Source organism: Lolium perenne, chromosome 3 (assembly GCF_019359855.2).
Source record: "Lolium perenne isolate Kyuss_39 chromosome 3, Kyuss_2.0, whole genome shotgun sequence".
Taxonomy (NCBI): Eukaryota; Viridiplantae; Streptophyta; class Magnoliopsida; order Poales; family Poaceae; genus Lolium; species Lolium perenne.
In genome coordinates, this window is record NC_067246.2 from 353,720,973 (window position 1) to 353,747,984 (window position 27,012).

Sequence of the window (27,012 nt, forward strand, 5' to 3'; positions counted from 1 at the left end):
AACAGAGCAAGGCCTTTTTCTCCCTATTCGCATAAAGAAAAGAGGAGACTGAGGTGAGTTATGGGAATCAAGAAGCATCACCGTTGATCGGAAATTCAGTTCGGCTCCCTGGTGCGTATGCACCCTCTACCACAAAATCACATTTCGAAATGTTGAAAAATTTTAACAAAATTTTTAACATGTACATTTCCATAATATATGTTCGCTCGTCAAGTTTCACGAAAAAACAATATTTTTTGTGGTCTATATAAAAAAGAGAAAACTTATCTTGTGAAAAGCATTATTTTTAGCACTGAGTTTTGTCTTTTTTACACACGTCACATAATAAGTCAATTTTTTATGAAACAACTTTGTAAGCGTGTAGCACGCGAAGATTTACATGCGAATTTTTGGTTTCAATTTTTTTGAAATTCAAAATATGTGTAAGATGCATTTCAAAATAGAGGGAGCATATGCTCCCATGTTCCAAAACACCACTCCCCTGATCTGCTACTGATATGTGATATGTTTTGATATGGAGATAGCTGAGATTTTCCAGAACCCCAATCTCCAGAATCGCACGAGCGTGGAGATGAGGCATCAAGTTCTATAGTTTCATGTTCCAATTCAGCTCTATAGGTCTGTCCTAATTTCTTCAACCTGCTTGGTGACCGGATTAGCTGTGAAACACGCCACGATGGTGGGGTGTGATTTTGGTGTGTTTTGTGCTAGCCATCAGGGATTTCTAGATGTTCGTGTATTGCTAATTAACGTACTACACTACTACTGTTTGTTTTTTCAATTTTTACAGGTGCTTTTACCCGTCGCTCACTGCCGAAGTAGCCGACCAGTCCGTATAGGAGGAGAAAGTCTGGTGAGATACAAGTATATACAACCCTACTAGCACTTATAGATTTTAATAAACATATAAAAATAGCTAAAAGGAAATTTAGGCGATTGAGATTTATGGACAATGTTAAACAATAAATAAAAACATATATTCTGAAAAATGCAATTTTGGCGACTATAATTTATGGACAGTGTTAGACACCTAAAAATCAACAAAAATCATATTATTGAATATTCTAGAGGGTAGTTAATATTTAGTAAAAATAATCCGCCGCAACGCGCGGGCATATTTCCTATACCTAATAATAAAAGCAAAAGTGTTTACGTGGTTTGGTTTGATTTGGTACGTCATGAAAACTACCCTTAAAGTTGATGCAAAATTACCCACTATGCCACCCGTAAGTTGTACCGATTGGCTCACGAGACGCACGTTCCGTCCATCGGCCGTCCGAACTGGACACGCACACGGCTCCTGGTTCCAGCCAAAACTCGATCGGGTTTCCTAGCTCCCACCATTAATTTGCTATATATACAGGCGAGACCTGATCGAGTAGAAACGTGCGATCGAGGAGACTAGATCGAAAACATTGGCGACGAGCAGGTACAACTCAATCGCTCATCCCGGTCTCTGCACGCTGACCATGGGTTCATGACCACTTGACCAGGCGACGCCTCAAAACTCCGCTCCACCGTTGCCGGACTCCTCATTGGCTCATCCGGCGCTGGCCGCGAACCAATTAGGCAGCCTGCGCAACCTTCCCTGAACAGCTACAAGAGCATAATCTTGGCTTCCAACGAGGCCTAGATGCACTCTGCCTTCCACCGTTTTTTTCTTGGAGAAACTCATATCCTTTGTGATAAATTTGAGACTGTGAGAAGTAGGAGCACCATCGGCTGGATGAACTCCATGACATGCGTCGGCTGTCGTCTGTTGTCTAATGTCTACTAGGCATCTAGCAGAAGCTTGACCTCTGATCAGTAAATACGCAGGACGTATTTTAGAGGACATGCAGGTCACTCCCTATGGTTGAGGCAGAGTTGGAAAGCTACACGCGGCGCACCCGTAATAGGAGTCCTGAGTCAATGACGGTATCAGATTTGGCAAATACTCTATACATCATTTTAGTAGAAATTTGAGAGGGAAGGACGATCTTGAAGACAGAGCAGATCCTATATCTCTCTGTTCGCATGAAGGAAAGAGGAGAATCCGGTTAGAGTTTTGTTTACGGTAGAATAAAAAAGGAAGTTAAACAGGGAGAGAGAAAGAGAAAATCGTGCGTGGCAATTTGCAGATTCACACAAGAGAAAACAATGTAGGAGAAAGTACTTAGGTTCCTCAGAAGCTCGGTATTCCAATGAGTCTTCTCCTTCCCCTCCCGTTTCAGAGGACTCAACAAGGTTTACTGCTGCTGCCTCAAGCTCTTGGCCACCAGCTAGCCGTGTCTTAGACTCTTTCATCTGCCTTTTTGAAACGTAGGTAAAATCATGGGTGCATTAGCATCACATAATCGATTTTACCACGTCTACATCTAATAGAGACTGTGTGCTATATGGAGCCTGAAAATAATTTCTAACCACTCGATAAGCAGATCGATCGAGAAAAATAAACGTCAAGCTCAACATTGGTGGCGAGTATGAAAAAAAAAGGACGCCCATGTGTTGTGATGTGTCACCGATGCCTACGCAAGCTAAAAACTTGCGCGGTAACCCCGTCAAATCGAAAAAATATGAGTCCTAGATAAACTGAAAACTTAATCCTTTTTTCGCAGCAATTATTTATCGTTTGTTGACCGTGCGTTGGTATTGTCCTAGTCTATAATAATATCTAAATAGGAGCAACCCACTAAGGGATTTCTCAACATGCAAGCTATCCACCTAAGCATACATGCCACATCAGCAAAAACTGCTCCTAATGCGTCCAAGTCATCAATGGTTAATGGTCAGCGGTGCATGCATACTCCAAGTCATCATCAATTAATGGCCAGTGCTAGCTTGATGCATGCACCCTTTGATGCAAATCAAGCTATTCCTCTTCCTAGTGGGTTCTTTAGGCTCTTTTTACAAATCCCACTCGGATGATATACTTTAGTCCACACGTTTCCACTTCCCAACCGCAACCACAAAGACACAACTCATGTCCAGCACAAACGTCGCTAGCAGTAACTCTTTCTCCAATATAATCTCCACCAATCTCCCATTTTCTCTCTTCTTCCTAATCCAAGTTTCAGTACATCTCTTCATGCCCCAAATCACCAATGGTGCTGCCAATTGATTTCGCTGCTCGGGGTCCTGACATCAAACCCATGAGCCGAATCTGCTATCACCGAGATGAGGACCCCATTCAATTTTTTTCTTTCAAGAGCTTCGGCTGGTGGTTATCCTGGCATCACTACAGGAATGGCGCGCTGCGCCGACGGCCGTGGCGTACGCCGACGGCCAAATGTCGGGGCCGTCGGCGTACTGCCCGGTCAGCCCAGCTGCTCGAAGCGCCCCTCGGCGTATAGGCACCCTCGGCACATGACAGGCTATGCCGAGGGTGGCCCTCGGCGTATCGGCGGCCCTCGGCATAGGTTGAGGGTGCGACCCCGTTCCACCGTCCCGCGGCCATGCCCTAACTGGACCTTGACGGCGTGAAGCCTATGCCGAGGGCCACCGTCGGCGTAGCTGAAGCCAAATTCTCCCGCCGAATCCTCCCGCCCCTCCCGCCAGAATGACGTCAGCTGTCTAGCCTATGCCGAGGGGCACCGTCGGCTTAGCATCCATCTTTTTTTTCCTTTTTCCCGCCCATTTCTCCCGCCCAATCTTTCCCGCCAATCTTTCCCGCCAATTTTTCCCGCCATTTTCTCCCGCCAGCTTTTCTCGCCGTTTCAGCCCCTCGCCTCCCTATATATACCCATGTGTTCTTCTCCAACAAAACACCACCACCAGCATGGTGTGGTGTTGTTTGTCTAATGTTGTACCCCCGGGGTCTTTCGGCTACACGCACATGCGCTGACGGCACTTAGGCATGTCCTGGACGTATAGGGCAGAACTCACCGGTGGGGTGAACCGGAGGAAAACCTTAGATAGCATGGATCCATACTTGCCACCACATGACCTAAAACAAAGGAAAAAAGTCCATTGCTAACCCTAACTCTAACCCTAACCCTAACCCTAGGGGTAGATTTGCGGGGTCCCCGCCCCCTAGGGTTTCCCTAGATACAAACCACCGGAGCGTCCGAATCGCTGGAAACTCCTGCTACGGCTCATCCGGGGCCTATTTCATTCCAAACCTATGGTTTCCATGTGCATATGTCCTAAACAAAGCAAAGAAATTAAAAAAATCCATTGGTGAACCCTCGCACGAAAAAAGCTATAGGGGTAGATCTGCAAGGTCCCCGACCTAGGGTTTCCCAAGATACAGATCACCGGAGCGTCGGAATCGCTTGAAAACTTGCATTTGTCCCTAACATGTGTGTACAAGTGTGATGTAAGGTTTGTCTAACCTTGCATGTACCCCGCGTTGACGATTTCCGCATACATGGGCCGACACTTGGTAAAATCCAGGATTTGTATGTGGAAACTCCTGCTACGGCTCATCCGGGGCCTATTTCATTCCAAACCTATGGTTTCCATGTGCATATGTCCTAAACAAAGCAAAGCAAATAAAAAAATCCATTGGTAAACCCTCGCACGGAGAAAGCTATAGGGGTAGATCTGCGGGGTCCCCGCCCTAGGGTTTCCCAAGATACAGATCACCGGAGCGTCGGAATCGCTTGAAAACTTGCATTTGTCCCTAACATATGTGTACAAGTGTGATGTAAGGTTTGTCTAACCTTGCATGTACCCCGCGTTGACGATTTCCGCATACATGGGCCGACACTTGGTAAAATCCAGGATTTGTATGTGGAAACTCCTGCTACGGCTCATCTGTGGCCTATTTTATTCCAAACCTATGGTTTCCATGTGCATATGTCCTAAACAAAGCAAAGAAAATAAAAAAATCCATTGGTAAACCCTCGCACGGAAAAAGCTATAGGGGTAGATCTGCGGGGTCCCCGCCCTAGGGTTTCCCAAGATACAGACTATCGGATCGTCGGAATCGCTGGAAAACTTGCATATGCCCATAACATATGTGTACAAGTGTGATGTAAGGTTTGGCTAACCTTGGATGTACCCGTTGTTGACGATTTCCGCATACATGGGCTAACACTTGGTAAAATCCAGGATCTGTATGTGGAAACTCTCGCCACGGCTAAAATGGAGCCTATTTTATGGTAAAGTATGCCCAACCTATGGTTTCCATGTACATATGTCCTAAATAAACGAAAACAAGTAAAAAATTACATTGGTAAACTCTCGCACGGAGAAAGCTATAGGGGTAGATCTACGGGGTCCCCGCCCTAGGGTTTCCCAAGATACAGATCACCGGAGCGTCAGAATTGTTGGAAAACTTGCATCTGCCCCTAACATATATGTACAAGTGTGACGCGTTATTTTATGTGCTAAATGTTTTCCGTTTCGCGCGTTGGCGGACGGGTGCACGCGCGCGCCCGGTACGGCCATACCGCATGTCCCGGCGGCCCCGTTTTGCGCAGTTGGCAAAGCAAACGGAGCCAAAAAATCGAGCGGAGCCGCGTGGCGTCATTTTATGTGTCCTAGTGACCACTGCAAAAGACGGAACTGGGATACGGCAATTATCTTGGAGAACCCTTCACGAACAGGGCTATCTCGTCCGGAGTTCTATGGCTTTTAGGGGAAATGAGTAGGAAACGGCCCGTTTCACCACATAGTTTGTCGGAACGAGGCCATATTTGGCACGTGCGTGGGCCTTAGGATGGGAAGCAAGGCCCCGGTCGCGGATTTCCAATCCGAACCACGGGCGACGGTTTTTCCATTTTCGGGGTGCGGAAGGGCTTTTTTTGTGAAGCGGCTACATGGTGCGCATTTCGGTATCGCGCGGGACCTCCGCGCGGCGGTAGGATACCTCCTACGCACCACCTATCACATGCCATATGCGCGGAAGCCATCTGGGGATCCCACCCGCTTCCTGCGGTGCCCCGCCGAATCCGCTGGAAACTGTCCGGATTTGAACTGGGGCGACACTTTCCTTCGCTCAATAAATGGAGGGAAAAATGTTTTTAGGTCTAGGACGCGTCATTTTATGTGCTAAATGTTTTCCGTTTCGCGCGTTGGCGGACGGGTGCACGCGCGCGCCCGGTACGGCCATACCGCATGTCCCGGCGGCCCCGTTTTGCGCGATTGGCAAAGCAAACGGAGCCAAAAATCGAGCGGAGCCGCGTGGCGTCATTTTATGTGTCCTAGTGACCACCGCAAAAGACGGAACTGGGATACGGCAATTATCTTGGAGAACCCTTCACGAACAGGGCTATCTCGTCCGGAGTTCTATGGCTTTTAGGGGAAATGAGTAGGAAACGGCCCGTTTCACCACATAGTTTGTTGGAACGAGGCCATATTTGGCACGTGCGTGGGCCTTAGGATGGGAAGCAAGGCCCCGGTCGCGGATTTCCAATCCGAACCACGGGCGACGGTTTTTCCATTTTCGGGGTGCCGGAAGGGCTTTTTTTTGTGAAGCAGCTACATGGTGCGCATTTCAGTATCGCGCGGGACCTCCGCGCGGCGGTAGGATACCTCCTACGCACCACCTATCACATGCCATATGCGCGCGGAAGCCATCTGGGGATCCCACCCGCTTCCTGCGGTGCCCCGCCGAATCCGCTGGAAACTGTCCGGATTTGAACTGGGGCGACACTTTCCTTCGCTCAATAAATGGAGGGAAAAATGTTTTTAGGTCTAGGACGCGTCATTTTATGTGCTAAATGTTTTCCGTTTCGCGCGTTGGCGGACGGGTGCACGCGCGCGCTCGGTACGGCCATACCGCATGTCCCGGCGGCCCCGTTTTGCGCAGTTGGCAAAGCAAACGGAGCCAAAAAATCGAGCGGAGCCGCATGGCGTCATTTTATGTGTCCTAGTGACCACTGCAAAAGACGGAACTGGGATACGGCAATTATCTTGGAGAACCCTTCACGAACAGGGCTATCTCGTCCGGAGTTCTATGGCTTTTAGGGGAAATGAGTAGGAAACGGCCCGTTTCACCACATAGTTTGTCGGAACGAGGCCATATTTGGCACGTGCGTGGGCCTTAGGATGGGAAGCAAGGCCCCGGTCGCGGATTTCCAATCCGAACCACGGGCGACGGTTTTTCCATTTTCGGGGTGCCGGAAGGGCTTTTTTTTGTGAAGCAGCTACATGGTGCGCATTTCAGTATCGCGCGGGACCTCCGCGCAGCGGTAGGATACCTCCTACGCACCACCTATCACATGCCATATGCACGCGGAAGCCATCTGGGGATCCCACCCGCTTCCTGCGGTGCCCCGCCGAATCCGCTGGAAACTGTCCGGATTTGAACTGGGGCGACACTTTCCTTCGCTCAATAAATGGAGGGAAAAATGTTTTTAGGTCTAGGACGCGTCATTTTATGTGCTAAATGTTTTCCGTTTCGCGCGTTGGCGGACGGGTGCATGCGCGCGCCCGGTACGGCCATACCGCATGTCCCGACGGCCCCGTTTTGCGCAGTTGACAAAGCAAACGGAGCCAAAAAATCGAGCGGAGCCGCGTGGCGTCATTTTATGTGTCCTAGTGACCACTGCAAAAGACGGAACTGGGATACGGCAATTATCTTGGAGAACCCTTCACGAACAGGGCTATCTCGTCCGGAGTTCTATGGCTTTTAGGGAAATGAGTAGGAAACGGCCCGTTTCACCACATAGTTTGTCGGAACGAGGCCATATTTGGCACGTGCGTGGGCCTTAGGATGGGAAGCAAGGCCCCGGTCGCGGATTTCCAATCCGAACCACGGGCGACGGTTTTTCCATTTTCGGGGTGCCGGAAGGGCTTTTTTTTGTGAAGCAGCTACTTGGTGCGCATTTCAGTATCGCGCGGGACCTCCGCGCGGCGGTAGGATACCTCCTACGCACCACCTATCACATGCCATATGCGCGCGGAAGCCATCTGGGGATCCCACCCGCTTCCTGCGGTGCCCCGCCGAATCCGCTGGAAACTGTCCGGATTTGAACTGGGGCGACACTTTCCTTCGCTCAATAAATGGAGGGAAAAATGTTTTTAGGTCTAGGACGCGTCATTTTATGTGCTAAATGTTTTCCGTTTCACGCGTTGGCGGACGGGTGCACGCGCGCGCCCGGTACGGCCATACCGCATGTCCCGGCGGCCCCGTTTTGCGCAGTTGGCAAAGCAAACGGAGCCAAAAAATCGAGCGGAGCCGCGTGGCGTCATTTTATGTGTCCTAGTGACCACTGCAAAAGACGGAACTGGGATACGGCAATTATCTTGGAGAACCCTTCACGAACAGGGCTATCTCGTCCGGAGTTCTATGGCTTTTAGGGGAAATGAGTAGGAAACGGCCCGTTTCACCACATAGTTTGTCGGAACGAGGCCATATTTGGCACGTGCGTGGGCCTTAGGATGGGAAGCAAGGCCCCGGTCGCGGATTTCCAATCCGAACCACGGGCGATGGTTTTTCCATTTTCGGGGTGCCGGAAGGGCTTTTTTTGTGAAGCAGCTACTTGGTGCGCATTTCAGTATCGCGCGGGACCTCCGCGCGGCGGTAGGATACCTCCTACGCACCACCTATCACATGCCATATGCGCGCGGAAGCCATCTGGGGATCCCACCCGCTTCCTGCGGTGCCCCGCCGAATCCGCTGGAAACTGTCCGGATTTGAACTGGGGCGACACTTTCCTTCGCTCAATAAATGGAGGGAAAAATGTTTTTAGGTCTAGGACGCGTTATTTTATGTGCTAAATGTTTTCCGTTTCGCGCGTTGGCGGACGGGTGCACGCGCGCGCCCGGTACGGCCATACCGCATGTCCCGGCGGCCCCGTTTCACCACATAGTTTGTCAGAACAGCTACACGGTAGGCAACTCGGAGCTAGCTGCCCACGAAGTACCAATCCAAATTACGGACGATGGTTCGCATAATTGCATGGACCTTTAAGCCTCTCTTCCTCCTTGGCGCGTGCCGCACGAGAGCTACTACTAGCAACGCCAATTACGCGGTCGGTGACCGCTAGCGTGTCAGCACGCGTACATCGCGAGAAGCAACAAATCAGTGTCGATCCTCCCTGGTCCCCGGAAGAACGGACACATATATATGGCTGCTTTGTCGGGGTTGCAACGACAACAGTGTTTCCGTCCTCTTGTTTTCCTCGTGCTGGTAATGGAAATGCAACGGAGGAGGTGCGGGAGTCGAGCCTACGAATACTATAGTTAGAAAATAGAATGAAACAAAAAAAAATTGACAAAAAAAAAACTATGCCGAGGGCTGCCCTAGGCGTATCCGTAGCCCTCGGTGTAGCCAGGGAAACCCTAGCATTAACGCAGGGTCCACCTGGTCGGCGGCTAAGCCGAGGGTGGCCCTCGGCGTAGCTTACTATCTGTGTAAGCCGAGGGTGGCCCTCGGCGTAGATCCCATCGCGTTTTTCACCTGGTCGGATCGCGTTTTTCTCCGCGTTTTTCAATCCCCAAAATCACCTGAGCCCCGCGCCGCCGCCCCTCCTCCTCACCTGCGCCCCGCGCCGCCGCCCCCCTTCCTCACCTGAGCCCCGCGCCGCTGCCCCTCCTCCTCACCTGATCTGCCGCCGCCCTTCCTCACTCCGAGCCGCCGCCGCCCTCCCGTCTCGACCCGAGCCCCGCGCCGCCGCCGCAGGCCCTGAGCCACCGCCGCCCCCGCTCCTCCTTGCACCCGCCACCTCCTCGCCCCGGCCCGCCACCTCCCCACCCGGCCCGCCGCCGCTCCTCCTCCTCCACCTCGTCGCCCGCCTCCGCTTCCGCAGGTAAGCAACCCCCGCCCCCGCTCCCCTGCCCCTCTACCCCGCTTCGATTCGACGCGGCCACGCCGGGCGTGCCGCGCGCGAGCTCCCTGCTCGCTCGCTCACTGGGAGGCAGCAGCGGGACGGACGGAGAGGTGGATGATGTCCGGAGCGGCAGGTCCAGGGACGCTGGCGGCGTATGGAGAAGGTCGGGGAGGTGGTCGCCGGCTGCAGCAGCCGCGCATGCCACCACCAGGCGTTCCTCCGTCGACCCCCCTGCAGGCGGCCGTGAGCGCCGAGAGCCATGGTCTGGTCTCAGCGGCCTTGTTGTCCACCTAGGCGGGCAACCTGTGGAGCTCCATGGCTTGGGCGGCCAACACCAGGAGCCCCGCGAGCATGGTCGGTAGCCGCCGCGCATCCTCTTCTGCTGGGTGCTCGTCCAGGAGGAGGGTCGGCGCTGCGGCGCTGGGAGCGGTGGTTGGTGGCAGACGAGGGAGGGATGTAGGAGCTGCGGTGAGGGGGAACTTTGCCGGCGGCGAGATCGAGAGGGGAGAGTAGGCGTCGGAGAAGGATGGTGGGCGGCTGCTTAATACAAGGAGAGGAACATTAGAGAGGGAGACACCAGCACTAAGTTTGTCGTTATGCTGCTGCAATCGAGCGCTGCTTCTACTTGGAACAAGGGGAAACGGATAGGTTTTCAGTAGTAGATATATTTTGTGCTGTGGTGCGATTTTTAGGATTTGTTGGTGGATTAGCAGCCGGAATCGCGTGGGCTGCTCTGGTTCACCCCGTAGTTTTATTTTTCGCTTTGTAGAGAGGTGCTGCGTATTGTTGGGGCTGGGGCAAATGCTTGCGCTGCTATTGTCACTGATGCCTGTTGGTCTTTGAACTCTGATATATATAATCTGTCTAAGCCGTGGGTGTACTTCGCTGTTTTCTTAGTTATACTCTGCAAGCCTTGTGTTTGGAATAAATACTTGATGTCACAATATAAATAGAATACTGGACATTTGGAAAGAAATAGAAATGTCTAGTTGAAATTGAAATGATATGTTTAATAATTGAAACAGAAATGCAAATGTGAATTTCTTCTAATAATATGTATTTGTAATAGGCCATGCCGTGACCGCCTCGTCTTGAGCACCCCGGCGTGACGATCCCGGATCTTGACGCGCTTCTCGACGGTCGCCGACATCGACAGTCGGTTGTTCGACTACTTCCTCTACAGCCGAGGGTGAGCAAAATTTCCAACTTCTTCTCCGCATTTTATTTATGTCACTAGATTCATTTTCCAAGTCAAGTTGCGTCACCTAGGTGTCACTTCCCGTCCTCAAGCGTTACGCGGATAAATATGCATTAGTGGTCGGCATATTTTCAACCGTAACGCTTGCGGCATTTACGGGACAGTCGGCGGATCCGTAGTTGGGTACGTTCTCCATGCTCTGCTCCGGTCCGAGTCAGGATTTCGGCAGCGCCTCACCGTTGTTCTCCGGATGCACATCCTCTTGTCTTTTTGGCGAGACGTGTATCGGGAGAGCAGCGGGGAGGTGCTGCCGAAATTTTGACTCGGACCGGGGTAGAGCATGGAGAACGTACTCAATCTACGGATCCGGCGGCTGCTAGGAGCCCACCTAGTAGAGATGTAGGTTGATGCATTCGTTTTGCCTGTTAAAAAAATTAAAATATGATGCATTTTCCTATTTGATATAAATGCTATGCTTGTCGTTTGGCTTCCAATAGAGCAGAGGATGGCTGATAATGGATGGATGTACACCGGCCGTGTTAGTGCGACTAATAAAACAGATGAGTGGATAAGGAAGACTTGGCATTTAGTGAAGGAGTTGGCGCGTGGTACAAAACAGAAGGTTCAGCCACTTTGCCCGTGCAATCGTTGCTTGAAGCATCACCGTCGTGGAAAGGATGACATGTTTAAACACCTTCTGCAATATGGGTATATGCCTCGTTACGTCACGCAGATCGACTTTGATGAGCACGAACGTGACAGAGGTGAGGTGATGCGGCAGCGGCTCAATGGCAATGAGTACGATGGGGTTAGAGACTTTCTAGATGATCTTGTCGATGCCCACATGCCGAGTCGCCACCTTCACGGGAGGAACCGCCAGAACCGGAGGAACCTCCGAACCGGAGGAACCAGAGCCAGCCGCGAAGGCCTTCTATGATATGATAGCCGCTGCTAAGACGCCTCGTACGATGGCGCCGAGATTTCTCAGCTCGATGCCATCTCCCAATGTCTAGCCGACAAGACCCGGTACAACACCACCCGTGACGGCTTCGAAGCAAGTCTGAAAACAGCGGTAACATGTTGCCCAAAGGGCATTGTCTGACTAAAAGCCTGAACGAGACTTGTAAACTCTTGTCGGCTCTCAACATGGTTTTTCTAAGGATAGTCTGTTGTGAAAATGGCTGTGTTCTCTTCTCGGAAACAGCTTTGCGGAGGACAAGTACTGTCCCATTTGTAAGGCCTCTAGGTATGAAGAGGTAACGGGAAAGGATGGTCGGTGAGGCAGTCAAAGATCGCAAAGTCGATTCTTCGGTATCTCCCATTCATAAAAAGAATCCAGCGGCTTTACTTGGTGAGGAGACCGCCAAACAGATGACGTGGCACAAGATGGGGACTCGAATAAAGGACAATCGGGGCGGACGAAGATGGGACATCCATCTGATGGCAATGCATGGAAGAACTTTGATAGAAAATACCCCCATATGGCAGCAGATGCTCGGAATGTCGAATTGCGATAGCTACGGATGGCTTCAATCCATATGGTATGTCGAATTCCAATTACGGTTGTTGGCCCGTGTTTGTAATTCCGCTCAATCTCCCTCCCGGAGTCCTAATGACGAGGAAGACCATGTTTCGTCGCTGATCATTCCAGGGGCCCCATTACCCGGGGAAGAACTTGAGTGTCTACATGCAGCCGATTGTGGAAGATTTGAACCACTCTTGGCACCACGGGACGTTGACGTACGACCGAGCATCGAAGACAAACTTACGCATGAAAGTTTGGTTGCGATACCATGCATGACATGCCCGGGTACGCCCTAACATGCGGATGGTGTACAGCTGGTAAATGGCCATGCCCAAAGGTGTGCAGGCATCGACTTGAGTTCCTTTGGCTAAATAAGGGTCGCAAGTATGTTGCGTTTGACACGAATCGGTGCACCTCAAACGGAGGCATCCGTTCAGAGAAGACAAAAAGAACTTCAAGAAAGGCAAAGTTGTGCATGAAGTAACAGAGGTGCCAAAGTTCGATGGTATAGCTGTTGATGCCGAGCTACGTGCTCTCGTGCCGGCGGCATCGGAAGCTGGCCATCAATTTGAGGGATATGGTGTAACGCACAAGCCGGACTCACGAGGCAGCCTTAACGAAGCTCGAGTATTACAAGGACCTCGAACTTCCCCATAACATCGATGTGATGCACACCGTAAAGAATGTCGCGGAGTCCTTATTTCACACGTGCCTAAACATTCCCGGGAAGTCAAAGGATAATGTCAAGGCTAGAGTCGATGTTGAGAAGCTCTGTGATAGGAAGAAATTACACATGCAACGTCCTTGGCCGTCGAAAGAATTGGTTCAAGCCGCACGCCGACTTCTGCCTTGATTCCATCCAAAAGAAGGAGGCATTCAAGTGGCTAAAATACGTTGTGATGTTCCCCGATGGTTATTGTTCGAATATGAGCAAGGGAGTCAATCTTTCGACGGGAAAAGTCACCGGGCTCAAGAGTCACGACTATCATATATGGATTGAGCGGCTGATGCCGGTGATGCTTCGAGGGTATCTCCCCGAGAAAATATGGCGAGTGCTCGCGGAGTTGAGCCATTTCTTCCGCACGCTACGTGCTAGCAGATATGTCCTAAGGTTATTGAGAAGCTGCAAGTTCAAGTACCGGAGTTGTTATGCAATTTGGAGATGATCTTTCCGCCAGGCTTCTTTACTCCGATGGCACATCTCATTGTGCACCTCGCAAACGAGGCACTATTGGGTGGCCCAGTGCAGTTTCGGTGGCAGGATTTTAATGAGAAAGAGTTCAAGTATATTCGGAAGATTACTGGAAACAAAGCCAAGAGTGAAGCTTGCATAGCTGAGGCAACGTGCCTTCGGGAGATGGCAGATGCCGCAACAACGTACTTTCCTGTTGAAGTTCCCACTCGCATAACCCGGTCTCTCGTTACAATGTCGACGTGCCCATGAATGACCCCAAGCTTCAACTATTCCAATGTCCCGGTGGCAAGGCTGGTAAAGGACAAAAATATAGATTGGAGAGGGAAGAGAAGGATTGCATAATGCTCTATGTGCTTATGAACATGAAGGAAGTGGTGGGGGGGGACGACGACGATGGCGGTCACGATTTCATTAGGTAACATGGTGTAATGCTTATTGTATCTAGTTTCGATCACCTACACTCAACTCGGTCTAATGCTTATTGTATCCTTTCAGCGAATTCACGGATGAACAGTGGTGGCTTCCGCGCGATCCCACGGCGCGGAGTTGGAGACTCTACTGAAAGAGGGTGCTCCGAAGTAAAAATAAACTTTGTGTCTTGGTTCATGAAAAAAGTAATGTCTAAGCTGTCCCTCTTACCTACCAATATGTGACTTGTCCCTGTTATTCCACGTAACTAATGCACACAACAAATTTGAACCGTGATTGTAGGGAGCTGATGCAAACGTTGAGATGACAGATGAGTTGAGATGTGTTTCCCAAGGTTGTAACCGTGACGTCATGAAGTATGAGAAGTATGACGTGAATGGGTTTCGATTCCATACAGAGACACACCAGAAGGGCCGGGCGAATCCAAAAACGATAAATACTGGTGTCTTCACTAAAGGATCCGATACCTTTGATTACTACGGGAGGTTAGAGAATGTATACGAGCTGACCTTCAATCGTACAAACAAACAACTCAATCTCGTTGTGTTCAAGTGTCATTGGTTCGACCCAAGAGGTGGACAGAGAATTACCAAGTCCATTGGGTTAGTTGAAGTTAAGCCTTCCACCACCTATACCGGAGCCGATGTCTATATTGTTGCTCACCAAGCCAAGCAAGTTTATTATTTGCCGTACCCATGCCAGAAAGCGGCCCTCAACGGCTGGGAAGTCGTGTTCCAGGTATCGCCACATGGTAACCTACCGATTCCCTCCGAGGACGATTACAACAACATTGACCCTGTAACATACGAGGGAATTTTCTATCAAGAGGAAGAGGACTTCGGGCACTTTGAGTTAGAATGTGTTCTTGAAGAGGACCTCAGGAACGATGCAGAAACTCGTGGTGAGTCAGTGGTGGATCTAAAGGACATAGATATGCTCGAGAAGTTACAAGTGGAAGATGATAGCGATGATGAGCCTCCACCCGTCTATCAAAATCCAACTTACTACTCAAAAGATAGTGATAGTGATAGTGGCAAGGAGAAACAAAATGAGATTGACGATGAGATTGATGACGGCTGGTGAGGGTCTTTTATGTGTTTATATTTCAACATGCTTCTTATTTGTTTAGTATCTTTATGCTTAGTATTTTTTTTTTTCAACATGCTTCTTTATTGTTTAGTATCTTTATGCTTATTATTTATATATTTTTGAACATGCTTCTTAATTGTTTAGTGTCTTTATGCTTACTATTTATATATTTTTCAACATGCTTCTTAATTGTTTTCTCTTTCTCAATGCAGGTGATTGAACAATATGAGCGGCGGCAAGGAGGACTCGTCGAGCTTGCTTAAGAAGATGCAACAACGCAAGAACAATGTTAGAAGGAGTGAGAGGGAACCGCGTCGCAATCCGCGTTACGAGGACTTTGCGGTAGGAGGAGGAGGACGAGGACGAGGACGAGGACGGGGACGAGGTGGTGGAGCTGGAGGTGGCTTGGGAGGAGGTGGAGGTGGAGGTGGAGGTGGAGGTGGAGGTGGAGGTGGCTGGGGAGGACCGGACTTTGAGCCACCACCCTCGGCTTCAGGCGACGTTGCTTCCGGGTTCTTTTTGGAGGGGACGTCTAGAGAGGAGGCGGAGACGGAGTCTAGAGCCGAGGAGGACTCTAGCCGCGGGTTTGAGACTCCGGAGGAGGATGGGCGGCCGAAGGCACTGAAGATTCGTGGGGAAGCGAGAGTCCCCGACGAGAGGAAGGAGCCTAAGACCCATGAGGCGAAGACCCTTATAATTCCTGCTGGCACTGAGTAAGTGTACTAATTTGGCAATTTCGATTTTCATGTACTAATGTTTGATTTTCATGTACTAATGTTTGATTTTCATGTGCTAATGTTTGATTTTCATGTGCAGCAATTGGATATTTCCTCCGGGGGTCAAGGGGCGCCTGCCTAGCAGCATGATTGGAGCTTTGCTTAGGAAGTTCTGGCCGGGCAAGTACTATCCCCTCGGCACTGTCCCGGTGGCGAGATGAAGCTAGCCACTACTTGGACGGACTACGAGAGTGCCCCTGGCGTAGGCTTCCCGACGGCTGCTGAGGCCGTGATGAGAAAGTTTTGGGTAAGACATATTTTCTCGAGCTTCGTTCATATTTGATGACCCCAATGTTCTAACTCATGAATCTCACAATTGTTTTTTGCATGATTGAAGTGTTTTTATCGTGTGGCGCCCGAGGTTGAGGAGGCGGCCGCGAACAGGACTTTGCGGGCGACTTGTGAGAGGTTGACACCGCAGGTGTGGTACAACCAAAGGATCACGTCCGCGGGTCACTGGGCAGAGAGAGGCGAGAGGGTCCATAAGCCGGACATTGTCGGTAAGAATGCTAAGGCCGAGTACGAGATGACGGTGGAGGACTACATGTCGGTGAGTAAAATGTCAATGAGATTCTACATTGCTACTAAGTTGCGATTGCATTAGATTGAGTTGAGTATTGCATTTTCAGGTTATCCCCGATTGGGCCGAGCCGCATGCCGAGGCATGGGAGGAGATGGTTAGGACGAGGTGGCTCAAGATGGACGAGGACTTTGCAGCCGTGGCGAGGCGGAACGCGGAGAACCGAGGCGACGGTGGCACACACTGTGGGGGAAACCTCAGCTACGAGCGCTACAAGGGGAAGACGGTATGTATACATTTTATTTTCCTTCAGGTTCAAAGTTGGTACTCACAACATTTCCTTTCGCGATGCAGAGGGCCGCGTTAGGACCCGAGGAGGAGATGTCTGACCTCGAGATATACAACAAGATGCGGCTTAAGAAGCCCGATCTCTCGCAGCCTCAGCCCTCGCTCCCTGAGTACTTCGGCACCTACGCCGAGGACGTCGAGAACTACTGCGAGATGGTGAGGCATCGTCACCCAGAGGTGGATGACCCCATGAGCGCGGAGGTCGACGAGGAGTCGTTGGTCCTGTCGTCCGGAGGGTTGCCGCATGGCCGTCTCGCCATGCTGAACAAGGCCGTCAAGCATACCCTCACCACGACCTTCACGCGTCTCAAGGCAGGACTCACCAAGGACAGCCCCCCTCTCCCGCCTCGTCGCCGGGCTCGGCAACAACCCGCATACGACGTAAGTTTCCCTCATTTCCATCCTCTTTCCGACTTTCGTTCATACATTGCTAAGTGCTAACGAGACATGAATTTGTGAAATTGTAGCCTGACTTCGAGGCGGCCTACGTGGTCGCTCATCAAGAATATCAGGTGGCCTTCAACCAGCACCAGCAGCAGTTCATGGAGTACATGGCATATATACATGTAAGTTCCAACCTTTGTTTTCGCAAATGATGACAAGTCCCACTTTCCCCTAGTTTGATGCTTCATTTCTGCAAAGACTGACATGTAAACTATCTTGCAGGCGTCGATGGTGGCCAATCAAACTGGACAGACAGCGGATTTAGGGCCGATGCCTCCCTTTCCGGGGCCGGCGCCAAACATGCCATCGAAGGAAAATTTCGCTGCGGAGTACTATGGGAGAACAACGGTAAGTTCTTCGCCAAACCGAATACTACGGCTTTCCTTTGCCTCGCAAATTGCTAACATCTCGGGAACATGTGTGTAGGGAACGGGATGTTCCGGAAATCAGGGTGGTGGGAGGGAGATCACACCGGTTCATCATGGTGGTCCTTCTCCCGGTGCTACACCCGGTACTTCTCCCGGTACTTCTCCCGGTCCTTCTCCCGGTGGTTCTTCCGCAGCTTCTACCGGAAGGAATCGGCCCGGGCCGGTGTCTAGCGGCGACGAGCTCCTCTAGTAGTCCCATGTATCTTATGCACACTATGGCACCATGCATGTATGCACACTATGGCACTATGTATGCATCCCATGTCACTATGACACTATGTATGCAACCTATGGTACTATGACACTATGTATGCACTTGATGTTATATGTATTTGCACTTCATGCCTATGAATTTCATGTGAATTATATGTGCTTGTGTATCCTGTCAAATCTGGAAAACGCGCGAAACAGCAAAAAACGAAAAAAATGAACCAAATTGCACCCTCTACGCCGACGGGTCTACCCTCGGGGTAGCTCCCAGGTTCCACCAGGGCGCGCCACGCGTCCAGAAATGGACCAAATTGCACCCCCTACCCCGACGGTGAAGCCCTCGGCGTAGCGTCCGCCGCCCAGGGACGCCCAGGCCGCGCCACGTGTGCAGGTACCCCGACGGGGAGGCCCTCGGCGTACCGTTGCCCAGGGACGCCCAGGCCGCGCCACGTGTGGAGGTACCCCGACGGGGAGGCCCTCGGCGTACCGTCGCCCAGGGAAGCCCAGGTCCTGCCACGTGTGGGCGTATGCCGACGGGGCGCCCCTCGGCGTAGCGTCGCCCAGGGAAGCCCAGGTCCTGCCACGTGTGGGCGTATGCCGACGGGGCGCCCCTCGGCGTAGCCGTAACGGCCGTCACCTTGACGGTGCCTGTTAGCGCGCTGCGCCGACGGCCCGTACGCCGACGGGTGGGGCCTGCCGTCGGCCCTCTCCGTCTACGCCGACGGGCGGCGCTACGCCGAGGGCCACGTGGCCTCCGCCGAGGCCCACCTTCCCCGAGGAGCTACGCCGAGGGTCCCCGTCGGCGTATCGTACCGGATTCCTGTAGTGCATTTGTTGTATCAGATCTCTTCCTAGGCTGCCGAGTTCACTCGCCGGTGGTGACCGCTGACCACATCAGGAGAAAGTCAAGACTATGGTAATGAACTTACCATGGTCTCGCGGGGAGGAGGGAGATGGAGAAGATCAAAGTGGGACGAATGTCACAAATGATTCTTTCATGGTCTAGGGCCGTTCTTTTCAGGTATGTGTACGTTGTATTGAAAGTCCTAATGCTTTTGCAGTCTAACTATATGTTGCAGGAGAAGAAAGATTATTGATAGTATCAAGAACCTACAAATGACTCGATTAGTGAGTATCCGAACTACCTACCTGTCCATACCTGTCCATTTTTCCTTTCGTTGTTACCTCGCCCGGCCAAAATCTATTCAAGCAGAGGTAATTACTTCAAAAGATTTGTGATGGGAGTTTTGTTCGTTTTAAATATGTACTGCAGCCGTGTGCAAGTTTTTTTTTCTCCATCAGTGAGTTATTCTACCTCAATCTTAATTCCCAATATGTCTTTATACTTGCGTTCAGATTATTTGTTAGCGGCTGATAGTTTAAAATGAGCAGTAGGCCATGCAATAAAAATATAAAACTAAGCATGTGTGCAATGCCGATCTTCAGCTGCAGAATTCTATTTTATAGGTTTGAAATTATTTATGTTTCTCCTTATTACATTTATTCCGTGCATAGTTCTCTGCCCATTTTATTCATAAACTCTAATTTGGTTACTGTACATACAAAATTAACTTTGGACGGCTGTTGAATTTCTGTATACATATATACAAGAATAATATATCATTTTAAAATTTGTGCATTTGGCATGGCATGTTTGCCATTCTTGATTTATGTTTTCTTGCATCGCTATGAGTTTGACAGATCACCTACTTATTTAGCACGTATTTCCCATCTACAATGAAAATGAATTATGATTTCAGACATTTTGTTTGGTCTGTCTAGCTTATAAAGCATTTGGGAAGAGAGGGAAGAATCTTATATCTACCTAGGTACAATGAAAACTATTTATCTTGAAAACGAGTAGGTACAACAATAAGTGAAAAACTTTTGGGGTTGTATCTTTGAATTTGTTGGATGGGCGATATATGAACCACAATGTTACTTTGTGATATACATGTAATACATACACATTTTTATGATTTATTTTTCAGAATTTCGTTCTCGAAAAATCAATCACAACATGGTCCCGCAGCAACGCGCGGGGTATCATCTAGTTTTTTAGACAACCCAGCTGCTAAGCTTTATTGATTTGGTAACAACGTTTACAGGAAAAAGTTTTACTATTTACTTTGCGGATTCCGCTTCTAGTCGAGCGCTCACGGAAGAAAGAAGTCTAGATAACCCCTATGTTTCAGGTTTAAGACGTTTAACCCCCTTAGATTTAAAGTGGAGCACATAACCCCCTCAAGTATGACATACCGGTTAAATTACCCCCTTGAGGTGTTTTTTTGAATTAAACACATATATATTAAGCTAGCAAGCCGTCTCATCAAAACCTTCCAGTCCCCTTAGGTACCCTGGTAAGGAAAAGAGTGCGTCTGATACTTGCTGCCGATAATCATTCAATGGTTACATCGTTTAGGAGCCTATCAAGGAGGCAGCTAGGGGGATCATCGTCCCAATTACAAGAGATCTTATTGGAATAACTATACCTAGCTAACTCATGGGCTACCTGGTTTGCTTCTCTAGGGCAGAGCTTAAAAGAGACTTCACCAATATTTGTAATTTTGTCTATACACTCTGCGTAGATTGCCGCTGATTCATTCCACCATCTTTGTTCTCCGGTGAAGGCTTCAATTGTTTCACTAGAATCTGATTCCGCAATAATCCGGTTACATCCTAGCCTCTCAGCCAAAGTTAATAGCTCTTTCATTGCATGAGCTTCCGCCATAGCCACTGAAGAGACATGTGGGAGCATCACACAACAAGCTGCAACTAGGCGACCCTCAAAATCCCTGATCACAGCTCCAGCCGAACCAGCATCGTCATCTGCATAAAATGAAGCATCCACATTTACCTTGAGAACCCGGGGTTCAGGCCTAATCCATCGTTCATCGCGCAAGTCACGCCTTTTCCGTTTCCTTGCATTGGCAGTGATAGTCAGAATGGGTAGTTTGCATTTGTACATAGGCGGTACATCTTCATTGTGAGTTCTCCTCCTTTTGATCCACCATAGATACTAAAAAGCCACAGCAATTGTTTCCTTTAAGTTAACTATTTGGAGACCTGGATACGTATTGTCAGGAAGACGCAACAGGTGTTCAAGGACAGCAGAGCCGGCCCTATCAATCACTTGTGCTTCCTGGATGACTTGACTCAGCCCGAGTTGTTCACAAATTTCATTTGTTGTTTCACAAGTGAATAATAGATGGTGGATATCTTCTGCACCTATGTGACATATTGGGCATTCTCCACTTGTTCCAAGTGTCTATTTGCTAGTATAGTTTTTAGAGGAAGAATTCCATGGAGAGCTCTCCACATAAAAATCTTTACATTACTCGGGATGTCCGGCTTCCAGAGTTTTCTCCATACTGGATTCAGTGTTGATGCTCCTGGTAATGCTAGCCGTGCAGCATTGTGATCAAATTGGTGGCGCCACTGCATATAATATGCCGACCGTACAGTAAAATATACATGCTTAGTAAGAGACCAGGAAATAAAATCATTGAAGCCATTTGTATTCAAAGGGATTTGGCAAATTCGGTTTGCATCTACAATATTGAAAATAGAGTTGATCAACTCGGCATCCCACTGGCATGTTATTGGGTCTATAAGCTAACAGACTTTTGTTAGAATTGTGTTACCCCGCTGAGATGTAACCCTCATATTTAGGCTAGAGGGTATCCAAGGATCACTCCATATTTTAATATCCTCTCCATTCCCCACCCTCCAAATAAATCCTCTCTTGGAAGTGGCTAAACCGGCTAATAGACTTTGCCAAGTAAAAGATGATCCTGCCTTTGGTCCTGCCTGTAGAATATTGCCTTGTGGATAGTACTTTGCTTGTAGAACTCTAGCACATAGAGAATTAGGCTCGTCAATTAATATCCATATTTGTTTGGCCAACATAGCTAGATTAAAACTCTGAAAATCTCGAAAACCCATGCTCCCTTAATTCTTTGGGTAGCAAAGTTTCCACCATGCAAACCAATGCATTTTAAAACTCTGGAAATCTCGAAAACCCTTGAGGTGGTTTTTGATTCTAGGGATTTCTGTTTTCGTGCCCTCGGGTCCTTAGTTGTGCTCAGTTTTCCCCAGCTCCTTAGTTTTTCCTCAGTTTTCCCCAAGTCCTTGTTTGAAACGCGCAGACGACAGGATTCCCGTTTAGTTGACCGTTCCGTGCTGACGTGTGGAGCCGCGTCGTGTAGGCCCGCATCGCATGGGGCTGGTAGAAAGGGACCGCGTGGGACAGGATGAGATAGCGTTTGGTTGCACGTGAGTAGGAGCTGGGTTTTGTCTCTCTCGGCCCAAATTGGCATTTTCCCTTTTAAGAGTACCTTTTCTGCCTCCTTCTCTCTGCTTTTTTCACCTAATTAGTATCAAATCTAGAGAAGCTTGCATTTCTGTCTTTCTTCAATTATTATTTGTGCCTTTTGGCCCTCATTGTTTGCCCAATATGGCAGCAAATCTAGTAGGGAGCCCAATCTAGTACTCCATCTGGTCCATATGTATGTAGTTAAATCTAGAAGCAAATCTACAGGGAATGTACGATAAATTCACAAGGTCATATAATAGAATAGGGATAGATAATAGGGATCCCTCCCTAGATAATAAGCTGCATTCAGCAGCCAAACATAATAGGGTTCGAGGTTCTTCACAGCACCATCATACTAACAACATAACAACGAGGGATCCCTAGCTAACAACAAAGGGATCCCAACAACAAAATGGAGGAGGCAGCAGCAGCACACGTCCAGGACTCCGCCTACCCCATCTGCCTCTGCCTCCACTTGTTGCTCCCCTTGGGAGCCTTGGGCTTGAGCGGAGGCATGCGCCCGGCGGAGATCTCCACCCGCTGGATGCTGCGGAGGTGCATGCCGAGCGCCATGTGCTTGGCGCGGAAGGAGTGGGGGTTCACCAACGCGCCGACCTTGGGGTTGGTGTTGCCGATGTTCTCGGCATGCGTGAGGACGCAGTTGAAGTCAGTGCCGCCGAGCCTCCTAGTGCAGAAGGGGCACCTGTAGACACCCTTGGCGAAGTAGGAGACGTACTGGCCAACCTGCAGCCTCCGCAGCACCTGGCAAGTCTTGATGTCATGGTGCTCATCGTCGCTGCCGACGTCGCTGCCAAACAGCTGATCCATATCAAACGGGAACTATTAGTGAATGAGTTGCAACGATGACTAACGTGCATGATAACAAAGTTAGGAAAAACAGAGGCAGCCTCAGTTAGAGTGGACACGATTATATGTCTACAGGGACGGTGTAAGTGAACCAAAGCTCATGCACAACAGATTTGTACACAGAAATGGTTCGCTGGACCCTCCCTGTAAAAATCTTTGCCCACCGATTCATCATAGGCAAAGAAACAGATTCCAGATCTGAACTTGAACACATTCCAGATTATCTGCAAAATTAAACGGTTGATATCTTTTGATTCGTGCATAAAATAACTGATTGAGATCCTATGATTACTTGCATAAATTAACTGATTGACATCCCATTATTACTTGCATAAATTAACCGAATGGCTGAACCCCAAATCTTAAACGAAATCAAGGAGGGATCAAAGCAAAATGGAATAAAATCGGCGCAAATATTAGCCCAATACTCATCCATCCACAGATCCATCTACACCAGCAAAAATAGGGTTCAAAAAGGAATGGGGGACAAAAAAGGAAGCAAACCGTAGTTACCTCGTTCCATGGGTCCTCCATGGAGGTGTCGTAGGGGTTCGGGGGCGGGACGTACGGCACCTCCTCGTAGGGGTCCCATCCCGGCGGGATCTGAGCGCCACCGGCGGTACCAGCCTCCGATGCACCGGTGGAGGAGGCGGCGACGTCCGTTGAGGGGACGGCGGCGACGTCCGTTGAGGGGACGGCGTCGAAGAGGGAGGCGTCGCGCTTGGAGCCGACGGCGCCGTGGACGATGGGATTGGCATTCTCCTTGTCCATCTCGCCGGCAGAGGAGAGGGAGAGGGTTTTTTGCTTTGGAGAAGATGATGGGACGTGAGAGAGGCGGCGTTGCGTAGGCGAGTGAGAGTGACATAGATAGTGTGAGGAGGCGTCTATAAAGGCAAGGGGTGGTTAATGCAACCCGCGTCCTACGCGTCCACCGCTGCACGTCTGCACGTCTTGGACTTCTGCAATGCGACACGCGTCCACGATTGCACGTCTTCGACTTCTGCACCGCGACCGGCGTCTACGCGTCAACAATTGCACGTCTTCCATTTCTGCACCGCAACACGCGTCCTCGAGTCTAACCCTGGAAATTTAGATATACTCAGGTATAACCTCGAGTATTATACTAGCATTTTTTGTGTGCTCAGTTTTCCCCTTGAGTGCTAATACTGGCTAGTGCAATATGCTCAGTTTTACCCTCAAGTAGCTGGTCAACAGACAGTCAACAAATGGGATTAACTAGTTAAATGAGTCATTTAATGTGCAAAAAATTCCGAAAAATAGTGGCACATACTCATGGAGTCTTTACCACAAATTGCCAGTTCTCAAAACATAGATAAGTCATAGATAAATCAAGTTTTACCACAAATTGCCACTTCTCAAAGGCCTTCTCAAATCACCTAGTACCTATGAAGGTGCATGGTTTTCCACAATAAGCCCTTCCCAAAACAGCTTTCCCCAAAACATACTTTGTCTAAATGAGGCCACAATTCTCACACTCATGTATATTTCTATTGCAAATAGTTTGAGATAGGCCAAGATGGGTTTTATTGTACAAAACACGCATTTTCCATTTTTTAAATCTCATATTTGAATCCCTTAGTCTATTTATTACATAGGTGCCCTTGGTTTCTTGTACCTCTCAGTTTTGCCCTCTCCCTCCACAAATTCTCTTACACGTGCAACATTGCCCTGATTGGTCTAGCCCATGTCACGCGGATCGTGCCCGCCGACCGTTGATCGTATGATCTAACGGGCAGGATAACCCCTCTCTGTCGGCGGTTACCTTCCACTCTCTAAGTATGCTAAAGGGCGGTTTTCTGTATTCATTTTCACGCGCTAAAAATTATAAACTCTTTTAGGCATTACTTTTCACGCAAAAAATGATAAACCATCACCGATTTGTTGTAGCCATTAATTTTCACGCAAAAAATGATAAACCATCACTGATTTGTTGTAGCCATTAATTTTCACGAAAAAAATGATAAACCATCACCGATTTGTTGTAGCCATTAATTTTCACGCAAAAAATGATAAACCATCACCGATTTGTTGTAGCCATTAATTTTCACGAAAAAAATGATAAACCATCACCGATTTGTTGTAGCCATTAATTTTCACGCAAAAAATGATAAACCATCACCGATTTGTTGTAGCCATTAATTTTCACGAAAAAAATGATAAACCATCACCGATTTGTTGTATCCATTACTTTTCATGCAAAAAATGATAAACCATCACCGATTTCTTGTAGCCATTACTATTCACGGTAAAAATGATAAACGAACCAATCTATCTATCTCTGTATTTGAAGTTTGGAAGGGTTCACCATCTAGTTATGTTAACTTTCGAGGTTTTGACCTGAAAACAAATGGGTATTATAAAGGGAAATAAAAGTTCAAAAAAATGTAAAAACGAAACAATCTACCTATCTTTGTATAGAAGATCGTCTGTATGATTTTTGAGGTCATTTAGAGAAGGTAGAAAAAAATCCCTTTTGAGAAGGTCGAAAAAACCTAACTTGTTACAAAAGCTGGTTTCAGTGAGACCTAACCAAATTTGGCATATATTATGCCATATCTATAACAACAAGGAATATCTAAAAGGGAAAGTTTCACAAAATTTGAAATTTATGGCGAAAATGATGCCATACATGATGCTGTTTTTCGAGGTTTTGACCTGAAAATCAATTGGTTATTATAAAGGGAAATAAAAAGTTCGAAAAATATAAAAACGAAACAATCTATCTATCTATGTATAGAAGATCAGCTGTATGAAATTTGAGGTCATTTAGAGAAGGTAGAATAAATCACCTTGTTAGAAAAGCTGGTTTCAGTGAGACGAAACGGCATGCGTTTAAGCAAAGTGATTTTTTCGAACATATCCAAATGACCCCAAATTTGCCATACATGATGCCATACGTGTAACAACAAGGAACCCTATCTAAAAATTGTCAAAAAAGTTTGCCCAACCGTATAGCTCTATCAAAAAGAACCTCACCATGGCCCTAGTATAATTTTGGGCTTAGTTACAAACTTTCGTTACCTAACCTTCAACACGAAACTTGTTTCAAATCACTTTTGGCGTACAAGAAACAAATCCCTCCTTGATTCGAGCACCATAGCCTCCAAACATTGCTGATGCCGATATCGGCATGGTCAAAACGGCTATGCTCACTAATGACCCACAAGTATAGGGGGTGTATCGTAGTATTTTCGATAAGTAAGAATGTCGATCCCAACGAGGAGCAGAAGGTGTTGACAAGCAGTTTCGATGAAGGATTCACTGTAAATGCTCACAGACAAGTATTCAGGGGGTTTAGATGTAACAGTTGAATAAAGTACGAGTAAGTAAAGTGTGAGAGTAACAATTGCAGCGAGTGGCCCAATCCTTTTTAGCACAAAGGACAAGCCGGTTTGTTTACTTATAATGACCAAACGTTCTCGAGGACACATGGGATTTTAGTCTAGTGCTTTCGCTACATACGGCTAAATAATCTTCATTGTTATGATAAGTGTTGTGTGGGTGAACCTATGCTAATGTACCGCCCTTCCTAGGACTAATACATACTTGTGATTATACCCCTTGCAAGCATCCGCAACTACAAGAAAGTAATTAAGAATAAATCTAACCACAGCCTTAAACTCTGAGATCCTGCGATCCCTCCTGCATCGATATACCAACGGGGGTTTAGGTTTCTGTCACTCCGGCAACCCCGCAATTGGCAAACGAATACAAGATGCATTCCCCTAGGCCCATAAATGGTGAAGTGTCATGTAGTCGACGTTCACATGACACCACTAGAAGAATAACACCACAACTTAAATATCATACCATTGAATATTACTCAACCATAGTTCACTACTAACATTTAGACTTCACCCATGTCCTCAAGAACTAAACGAACTACTCACAAGACATCATATGGAACATGATCAGAGGTGATATGATGATGAATAACAATCTGAAC